At 49.3% G+C, this 7,666-nt stretch overlaps 1 long non-coding RNA gene across 1 annotated transcript; it reads right to left on the reverse strand.

Annotated features, from left to right (window-relative positions):
- Positions 1-314: 314 nt before the first annotated feature.
- LOC124998092 lies at positions 315-2,934 on the reverse strand. Its single transcript, XR_007111020.1, has 2 exons — positions 2,258-2,934; positions 315-1,831 (listed from the first exon to the last, which is right to left on the reverse strand). It is a non-coding gene; the product is annotated as an uncharacterized LOC124998092 (long non-coding RNA).
- Between the last annotated feature and the right edge of the window lie 4,732 nt (positions 2,935-7,666).

Raw genomic sequence — 7,666 nt, forward strand, 5'->3', positions numbered from 1 at the left:
AAGTATAACGACGAGAGAGGAGACGGTCTCAAGGGGAAATGGAGACTGGAGGACTCTTGGGCTCTGGAGAAAAGCCAAAAAGCGTTTTGAGCCCTTTTTCGCTGATCTGACCTTTCGCTAATCTGACTAAATATGGACGGTCATTTGAAAATGGAAGAGAAGTTCAAAATGGAATCATGCAAATTCGGAGAGCTGGCGATTTATTATAGTTCAAGATTTGAATTCTGTTCCAGCGCATGCACTCTCTAGGTCTAATCTCCTTCTTTTGCATTAAAAAAAAAAAAAAAAAAAAAGAGTCGGCACAAGCTGGCAGATAACTTAAATATTTATCTTTATTTAAACACCCCAAAACACGACAGGCACGCAGCACATTTAAATGACAGCCTGACGTAACAACTTTGGATTAAATATTCATGCAAAATATTACATACCGTTCAGCGTTTCAACTTGAAACATTTAGATTCTAACTTAACTTTAGTTTTATTAAGTGAAATGTGCATCATACGTAAAGACAAGTGGCAGAAATAGTTTTGTGCGGACACGGCTATTAGAAATAAATGCTAATTTACACCATGATGTTAGGATTAGATCAGAGCCTCTAAACGCCGTGTTCTGCCTTCATCATTGTCATCTTCATCGTGACACTTGCACGGAAGAAGAAGACGCGAAAATATGGATCAGCAGACACGGAAAACCTGACGGGGCCGCGGCCGATTTAACGCTAACCGGTGGCCGCGTTGGTTGTTTTTGACCTTCTCAACTTTTTCTTTTTTCTTTTTTTTTTTTTTTTTTGATTCCAGTCACCGTTCTTCATCCACGGCCAACAACAACAAAAAACAGCGTTTGATGTTGTCGAGCGAGATCCCTCTCTCCCTGTCTGCGTGGAAGTCCCCTTCTCCTCTTAAACGCGACCAAATGGTGTCCTATAATTCGCGCGGCGCATGTGCATCATTTGAGAGCAGACTAAACCCAGAAGCCTGACCTTGGGATTTTCTGCGCCACATGAAACGGCTGTCACATTTAATGTAAATGTATGGCCGATAAATTAATGGCAACACGGGTAAACAAAACAGTGTCAGGAATAAAAACGGAGTCGAGCGGAGGCCGTAAATCTGCGGACTTGTGAGCCCCATGAGTGCAGCCGAATGGCACTTGGGAGAAGGCGGGGGGGTGGGAGACGCTGCGGTTTGCCAGTGTCCGTTGTGTTCGCTCGCATTTCAAAGGGACACGGAAGACGATGACAAAGGACGAAAGGAATGACGTCGAAATAAAGATAAAGTGGGCGCTGAGACATGGGAGAAGTCGATGAGAAAAGGGACGAGGCACAAAAAGAAGTAGAAGGGGGAAAATAAAAAAAAGAAGAAGAAGAAGAAGAAGGGGGGCAGAGGGAGCGCGGGGAGGAGAGACAAGCCTGGAATCAATAATCTGGTTTTTCTCTAGTCGGGCTGAGGAGGGGAGAGCGAGGGAGGGCGAGGGAGGGCGAGGGAGAGCGCGAGAGCGGCGCCTGAGGACAACAGACCGCATCCTTCCTTCCTGCGAGGCAACGTGGGGACAGGAAGGGCCACCAGGGGAGGTCACTTGGCCCGGGAAGTCACTTCCTGTTCGAGGTCACCAGGCATCGGGGGATAAGTGCGTCCGGGTCACGGGGGGCGGGTGGGGAGGGGGGAGCCACCTGCCTCCGACCGTGTTTCAGACCCCCAGATGTTAAACTCCGCCAGGTTGGGGATCGATATGAAGGGGAGAGGGAGGGGTGGGAGCGGGAGCAGGAGCAGGAGTCGGGGTCGGAGAGGTGAGATGTGCATCATTTTTGTTCCAGTGTCCAGCTGGAGGCCTGGAATAAACAAATAAGGTTAGACACACTATATATAATACACACACACACACATATATATATATATATATATACACAAAAAAATACCAATTTGAATCCTTTTTCTCATGAAAAAACAAAGAAAAATCCGCTCCTCTTCAGGAAAATCGACAGAACGGCAAACTGGCAGGCCTCGCGGCGTGTGTGGCAACATGCGGGTATGTGCGACCGTCCAGTTTTTGAACACAGCCTGGTGTGTCCAAAGAGCCCGTCTCGTTATCCGTCTCGAGACGAGATGAGACTCTCCTAAAAAACAGGCACCTTTTTCCCTTTTTTGAACATGGAACACAGCCGCGCTGATTCTAGAAAACCTCGTTACCGTGACAGTGAGAAAGTTGCATTCAGACCGGTAGAAAGGCGTGTGTGTGTGTGTGTCTTTGTGCAGACCTGAGTGTGTGTTCCAGTGTGTCAAGCTGACCAGAAAGTGTTGGCAATTTCCTTGAGATGCAGAGCTTCACCGCACTCCCCAGGGGGAAGGCCAAATAAACCTCAGATGTGCAGCAGGATCTGTACCTCCTCCTCCTCCTCCTCCTCCTGTCTCACCCCCTTCTGAAGACTCCAAAGACTACAGAAACACATGGGAGGGAAGAAGAAGAAGAAGAGTGGGATAAGAGGACAGGGAAGGCACCAGGGAGCTACAGAGGAAAGGGGGAAATTTCAGCAGTTTTTTTTTCTTTCTTCTTCTTTTTTTTTTTTTTTTTTAAATAATTTGCTGTAAGTTGTCATCGTCGTCAGCTCTGGGGAGGTTCGCAGATGTTTATCATGTACAGGGGGGGATGGAGGGAAAAAGGAAAAAGAAACTGTCCCGCGACGATGCGTCCGGGGTCACAAGTTCAGCTCATAAAATTCACAAATACCCCGCGAAGCGCAATTATGGAAGTTAAGCTCCGCGTCGCGGGGCCATGAGATTTCAACCTCACAAACCCGGGGCTAAATCATCCGGGCTGGAGACGAGCCGCGCGATGCACCGACGCTCGCTGCGAAAGGCCAGAGCCGCCGCCAGGAGACCCAATCCAGGAATCGAAGGTTGCAAACTGCGCTGGAGCTAAAAAAAAAAAAAAAGAAAAAAAGAAAAAGAAAAGAACATTCGTGGAGCAAAGTGCTCCGAAACTTGCGTCCAATTTTCCTTCACATTTGTGTGTTTACGCCAGAATTGTTGTTTTTTTTTCCCCCTTTTGCATTCATGTCACCCAAGCCTCGCCTCCGCATCAACTTCTAATTAGAACTCATTAAGAAATTAGGCAGGAATCACCTGCAGTCGAACCTTAACCGAGTCGTTTCGAGGCTCGTTTTCTGTCCGGCTAATAAGGCGCCTCTGTCGCACCCGGTTTCTGACCACAATGGGCGCTCTCTTTAAGGACTCTGCCACACACATTGACGCACACACCCGACACCCCGCCCCTTCCCGGGGGTCCTCCGGCAACATCCGTGCGTCGACGCGCCCCGGGACGGGTAAACAAATATGCGCGCCGCCACGGTGCTTTACCTGTTTACAGACTGGCTAATTAAACACCCCCCCCGCTTGCTACGTCCCAGGAGGGCAATTTGACTGCTTTACATTCATGCTCCTATTTGTTTTTACTCCCGCACTTAAATTAGAATTAGATATACAAATAAATTGCGTGTAAATCCAGCGTCATAATGCAAAAATCTGTTAATTACAGACGCAAACGTGGAAACGTATATAGCGTTCACGCCGTCGCAGATGAATGAGCTGAATGCTTTCCAGGATGGAGGAAATCGCTCCAAGACGCAGTATGTACAGAAAAAAGAAAAAAAAAACAGTGAGGGGAAAACACATATGTATTATCATCTGTTCACGGTATCACTATAGTATCGGGACGTGAAGCGGAGAGTCTGTCATGCGTGCGTTGTCCTCCTACATCCACGTCTTGCCAGCAGCGGGTAATCAAACGAGAATCGTGTCTTCGCTAACAGATAATGAACGACACGGATGCCAAGCTAAGGCTCTCCTTCCTTTATGAAGCACCTTGTGGGAAAGAGGAAACCAACGAGGATACGTGTCTTTAGGCCTTTAAGAATACATCAGCAAAGTCCTTTTTTTTTTTTTTTTTCTGTTTCCAAGAGTCCACCGTGAAGGCTCCATGGTTTCCAAGCCCGGGCCTCCAATGCTGCCAACCTTTTTGGCAATCTCATCAACCTCATGCCTTCTGAGCCTTTTCCCAACGCTGGTTAATACTCTAAAAACAGCAATATGCCCAGTAAGTCCCTGCTTGTTTTTTTTTTTTTTTGGGGTGATTGCAAAATGTCACAACTGTGAACACACAGAAACGCTCTGAAGGCAGCGGGAGTCTAAACGGGTTACCTGCCGCAATCCCCAAACCAACTTACAAAACCGCGGCGGCACCTCCACCGCCCGACTCCTGCTACCTGTATTTTCCTTTTATTTTAAAGCTTTTTCTGCTTAAGCAATCATCGTTTTTTTTTTTACAAGTCTGCGGGCAGGAGGCTGCGGCTAGATACGAGCTCGCGGTGGATGTGGGGTTACTTGTGCCGTACCCAGACTAGTGGGCTCACAGTGGGGAAGTATCCGTTTACCCCAGGTCTCCCCGGCTCATTCCGACTCTGGAAGGATGCCTGTAAAGCCAAAGGGAGGGTGGTGGTGGTGGTGGGGGTGGTGGCTGCGAGGGGGGTGGGAGTATATGTGTTTCCATTACGACTATTGCACCCCCCCCGAAACACTAGAAGCCTCATTTTGGGGATCCAATTTTATTAAATCAACTGTGTGACAACGCTGGACTGTTTCCACAACATGAGCAGGTACGGTGGGTGTGAGGTGCGCGGACAAAGTGCTCTTTGAGTGCTGCGGTCAGGCGTTTTGCCAGACACCTTTCCACACCTAGCACTTGGGGAGCCTCATTGGGAGCAACGGGCTGAGCCTGTCATTGCCTTTACCATTAGCGTACTCAACACGTGGCTGAGAGCCCCCGATAGCTGTTAGCTACCGAGGACTCATTCCGAGTGTCCGCGCGTGTTTATAGCTTTGCAGGTAGGCTGGACGTTTTCTCCGCTTCTTCCGCTTCTGCTTCTGCTGCGGCCGCTTTGTTTGATGGATTATCCAGACTTTGAAATAAATGAAAAGATCAGGTGGCAGGTGTGTGTCTGATGTGTGTGGATGGAGAAAAAAAATGTAAAAAAAAAAAAAAAAAGGAAAAAGAAAGCGCGACAAGGGAGCGAGCGAGACGTTCTACTCCGACGGAATCGTCGAGAGGCTGCAAATCATAATGAGAGTCTAAGTAAATAAATAAGGGGAAGAATATTTATTTGATTTCGGGGAAGCTGGAGTCATAATTCACGTCTCATTGGACTTGGCGCCGGTGGTGCTGTGGTTTCCAACATGCTGGAAGCCTCCTCCCCACCAGGCTCTGCTCTGCTCAGACTCAACTCCAGGACAACACGACGTACAACTGCTAGCACCCAGTAAAGCACAGCGAGGAGGGCGCATGCACGAGCAAGGAGGGGTAGGCCGTGGTGTTGGCGTAACTACTTGCAGGTCTGGGTCACGTAACAGCTGATAAACCCATTTTTTTTTTTTTTTCTATAATGCTAACGTCGGGATTGCACAATGCATCAGAGAAGAATAACGAGGGAGGAGGAGGAGGAGGGGGAGGAGGGGGGGGAAGCTTATTCGCACATTCTTACACGCTGTCTCTCTGCAACAGGAGGTCTGTGAGAAAACCACTCTTATTTCTGCTTGGATTCTAATCCCATCCCTCCTTCACTGGCTGTCGCGTTGCCAGTTGAACAGCGTACAGGGCGGCTGCCATTTTGGCAGGTTGAGTCTTTTCCCTTACATACTTATTAAAAGCTGATTTTCCCCCTTGGCTCAAGTTTCCCCAAACAAGGTGTGCTCACTCACTTTATTGGGCCTTAATATTCTGGGCCCTGATTTAAAAGGGGAGAGGGGGGGAAGAAAAAGAAAAAGAAAAGAGGAGTGGGTATGCTGAGAAAAACTGGCCATGACATCAACGTCACGTCACAGCCAGATATGATTATGCTAATCTGTATTCATTCGACCGCAAGTGCATGAATTCCGATCAGCCGTCCGCGCGCTATCTCACGCACACAGTCTCACGCGCGCTTGCACGGAGAAGCCCACAAATGCAAATGCCTCCAGGGTCGACGGTGACGGCGCGCGGCGGAAAACAGGAAGTTTACAAATTAGCTCGTGAGAGGCCTCGCGTGCTCGCGCGGCGGAGTCAGCCGGTGTCACGTCACACGCGGGCGACCGAAAGAGAGCAGTTGCCATGGCGATTCGTCCGTTAACACGTACTCGTGGAGGAAAAAAACAAAAAAAATACACACATTCAGGGAACAAAAACAAGACACACAAGAAAACGGAAAAAAAAAACAAAAAAACACAATTGGCTGCAAGCGTGGTCCAAATGGTAATACTTCCCCGGGTGAGACAGCACCCTCTGGCCTGTGGGGCTACGACAATGGGATCCATTCTGCGCTTTCCACAATCCTCCCTCCTCCCCCTCCCTGCTTATGACTAATGACCTCGGGGCAAGGGTAAGTTAGGGTTGAAGGTGGTGGGTGTGAAGGGGGGGGGTGCTGCTGTCACCGAAGATGCCAAGATAACAACATGATCACAGGGCTCCGTCCCGGCCTCCGCTGAACCCTCCGCACCTCGGCACGAAAAATAAAATCACACCAAATAAGAGTCAAAAGTTCTATTAAAACGGCCTCTCGCATGTGTTGTGTCAGTCACCATCTGTAAGCAATACTTTCGGTGATGTCCCTCAACTGATGTCTGAGGAAGCTATAAAAAAATAAAAGTTTTGACAGATGAGGGATAGTTTGCTGGACAGCATTTGGCGCTTTCGGTGTGCATGCCAAAAAAAAAAAAAAGTGCCGAACATGTGTCACCATGAAAAAGACATTCCACATTACGGGTACGCAGACAGGGCAGTTGTCACATCTCCCTCTCAATCAAAAAGGTTTTCGACTACAGCCCACCGTATCGCATTCCCATCAGGAACACTTTAAATAGGCTACAGGACCGTATGGCTGTCTGAGGTTAGCGCATGTATCACTCAGCTGGGGAAACGGAGGGAGGGAGGGGGGGAGGTGGCTCGGGGCCAAACCTAGTTGAGGGGAACGTGTGCGGGGTTGTGGGGCCCGGAGCCAAGAGCCTGAGCCGGAGCACACAGATGTGGAGGCACTGACGGATGTATACGCGACAGATGCTAGCTCTGCACAAGCATGTGCAGCTGTGTGTGGATGTGCGCACGTGTGTCTTACGTGTACAGTGCTCATGTGTCCGGAGTCATGCGGGTTTGCCGGCGCGGCCAAAAAACGGCGGTTTCGCAGGTATCCCGTGCGCGGCAGCTCGCTGATGTTCGCGGCGCAGAAGGACAAAAGAGTGAGTCAGAGCGTGAGCAGCTATCTGCAACCTGCTGGGCGCTTGCGCCCATGTGCAACTGCTGTAAGTGTAATCACGCTTTGTGTGGGTTCCTGCATTGTCCGCGCGCATATGCGTGTCAGAGAAGCGTCCGCGGGTGGTTGAAGATGACGTAAGCCTCGTTGGTGCTCAGGATTACTACTACTACTACTTGAGCTGCCTGATGGCAAACAGACCCAGGTGAGAGTGTGCGCGCGATAGCTTCTTGCCGTGCGCGTGGCTCACTGCGGTGCTAATGATTACAATTTGTCCAGCCATCTGATTAAGGAAGTTGCCATTAGAGCACCATGCCACACTTTAAATTTTCCCGAACCAGCTTGGCACACAGGGATTTATGGACACAGGTGACGGAGTGTCACTGAGGAATA

The sequence above is a fragment of the Mugil cephalus genome, chromosome 20, assembly GCF_022458985.1.
Source record: "Mugil cephalus isolate CIBA_MC_2020 chromosome 20, CIBA_Mcephalus_1.1, whole genome shotgun sequence".
In the NCBI taxonomy this organism is placed as follows: Eukaryota; Metazoa; Chordata; class Actinopteri; order Mugiliformes; family Mugilidae; genus Mugil; species Mugil cephalus.